Source organism: Taudactylus pleione, unplaced genomic scaffold (genome assembly GCF_031769625.1).
Source record: "Taudactylus pleione unplaced genomic scaffold, aTauple2 ptg000040l, whole genome shotgun sequence".
Lineage (NCBI taxonomy): Eukaryota > Metazoa > Chordata > Amphibia > Anura > Myobatrachidae > Taudactylus > Taudactylus pleione.
In genome coordinates this window covers 10,694,159-10,696,922 of record NW_028284442.1, presented here as the reverse complement: position 1 = coordinate 10,696,922, position 2,764 = coordinate 10,694,159, and the positions used below count along the sequence as shown (strand labels likewise).

At 42.5% G+C, this 2,764-nt stretch overlaps 1 pseudogene; it reads right to left on the bottom strand.

Moving 5' to 3' along the window:
- Nucleotides 1–490: 490 nt before the first annotated feature.
- On the bottom strand, nucleotides 491–2,509 carry LOC148538350 (uncharacterized; annotated as a pseudogene).
- Between the last annotated feature and the right edge of the window lie 255 nt (nucleotides 2,510–2,764).

Here is a 2,764-nt window from a genome sequence, read left to right as displayed (position 1 = left end):
TTTCTGTATGGATGGCACCATCTTCTTCCTTCTGTAGGGGCAGCACAGACACACATGTACCCATTGACTACTTTATCTGAGAACAATCTTCTTTAATAAAATACATTTATTTACATTTTTGGGGGAACATTCATGACTTCACTTTACTTGGCACAGACTGTTTAACAATTATGGGGAGGAATGTGGGGTATCACATTCCTCCCCACTTAAATCATGCGTGTCCTCACACATTTCACCATTTTCACAAGCAAGTTAAGCCAACATCACTTTATAACATTACAGCTAAATGACAATATAACACTTTTATGCAGAACAACTATTATTTGCATTTCTTTCTTTTAAGTAACAAGACAGTATGATACCTTGATGCACACAACCTTTAGTTACAATAACTAATTCTCTTTCTAATGGGTAGAGGTTCCCTTGCATTTCTTCCCTGACTGGTTACATGCCTGTTGCAAAATTGAAGCTACCTCTCTATAGCCTATTGTTATGTATTTGTCGTCCGGATGGTACCACGATGGAAAAGGCTTCTCACTGTTTCCTTAGCTGTACTAGGAGTATTGGTAGGGATATCAGATTCTGACTTCAATTTAACTGAATCTGAGCATTGGGGGGTAGGAGTTTCCGATTCTCTTGCCATGGCCATGTGTATCACCCTTTCAGTGTCTCTTTCTTGTTCAGCGACACTTGAATTCGCTGGATTGAAGCAACTTGTTCTAGATTTGATGTTCTCCACTCTGGATTCACTGTCAGGTACTGGCTCTGGCGAAAGTTGTGGCCTGGCGATGCTCTGCCGACTCTGTAGCACTGTTTCTCTTTGTCTGTCCACAACTGGTTCATCTGTTCCTTCCGATGGCTCACCTTTCACATGGTTACTTAGGTATTGTTGTCTGTATCCATAAGGTTTCTGTAGATAGTATGGCATCTGATAAGGCTGTCGTTGAGTTGTACTTTGTTTCACCCTTCCTACTTCATTGGGCTCTTCCCCATTTTCATGATACCAATAGTTTGACTGGTATTTACATGGAGAACCTCTGTGTCGTGAATAGCGCCAATAACGCTTACGATCTGTTGCATATCTGTTGCCTTGAACTGCTATACCACCAGGACCCCTTACATTAGCAGCCTGCAGACCTTTTGCTCCTTTGACCACATCAAACTCTACAGTTTCTCCTTCCCCCAGGCTTTGATAATATTTTCTGGGGTTGTTCTTTTGAATGGCTGAGTAATGCACAAAGATATCTCGCTTGGTGTCCCCACGATTAATGAATCCGTACCCACGTCTAACATGAAACCAGACGACTTTTCCCAAAACCTTCCCATTCTGGACCAGAGGATCAACATCTATGATGGCGGTCAATTTATCCTCACCGAAATGACATGGTTTGTCATAGCGGAGCCACCATTCTCCATTGGTAGGTTCTACTCTTGTTCGCCCCGAGGCTCGGTCTCCATCCTCGGAGCATTGGAGTTTAAATTCTCGACCTGAGGGCAATTTCTTTCAATGTGACCTGGTCTCTGGCATTGCCGACAAATGAGATGTCCCTGAGCATCAAACTGATTGGTAACCCGTCGACCTGTTCTTATAGGGGGGGCCCACCAATCCTCTGCATTCTGCTCCCTATCATTCCTCCACCTTGATGTTTGGGAATTAATAGGTTTGTGTTTCTTCAGAGTCTGAACTTCGTGACAAATTTCAGCCATCCCTAACATTAATTCCTTCAACTGATTTTGTAATGTTTCAAAAGGACCGACAGATGGTGTCTGAGCACTCTGTTTCACGAGATCTTTTTTGTTCAGGGGATTTCCTTTTCCCATATATCTTGTCCTGGTCCCACTCTGACTTTCCTGATAGCCTGGCATTTCGGGAAAACTTGATTCCGACATGCTTTGAGGACCTACTACTTTAATGGCTGTTTCTTTGAAATCCAGGGAAGCATGTTCAGGCATTTGCATCCTTAATAACTTCAGTTGTGTCTTAACCCCTTCTCCATTAGATCCCTCAATGAATTGGGCTACTAATACTTCGTCTGGGTCCCTCACTTCCTCTCTTCTAATTGTTTGGATATCACATAGTGCTTCTGCAAACTTAAGGCGTAATCCCTCAAGGTTTCTCCCGGAAATTGTTTTTGCGCCCGTAAAACAACGTTTTTAAATCTGACGCTGTTCTGGTTTCAAAGGTTGTAGCTAACCGTTGAAATATCTGGTCTATATGCCTTCTTTCTTCTGCTGGCCAAGATGTCACTTCCCGAAGGGCTGCTCCCTTCAATTGTCCAATGAGGATCTCCACTTGTTGTCTTTAATTCAGAGGGTACAGTCTAAACATCGACTTAATCTTATTCTTAAATTCCACCAAGCTACTCCCTTCACTTCTGGGCAAACCTCCACTATAGGTAGGTAGCCATGGAGCGCCAAAATAGTATGGTAGCGTTAGGGGATTAACTTGGGGTGTCCCACTTCCACCTGTTCCAACTGCATCCCCCATTGCTCTCTGCTCTTGCGACATGGTGATAGTTTGCAACAATTTTCCACTTACACTATTTACTTTGGGCTTTGTATCCTGTGCTTAGTGATGCCACTTGTGATACCCTCAATACTGGGTATACGTAAGAATGGGGTTTCTAGGTTCTTTCCTTATTTACAGAGAGGTAAAGAGGTAAGTATGCAATAGGTGTAGGGAAACGTATCATGTAGTTTATTACAGTAAAAGAAGTCACAATATGTTAATTTGCATTCTTAAAATGAGAATTACAAGTTCAAA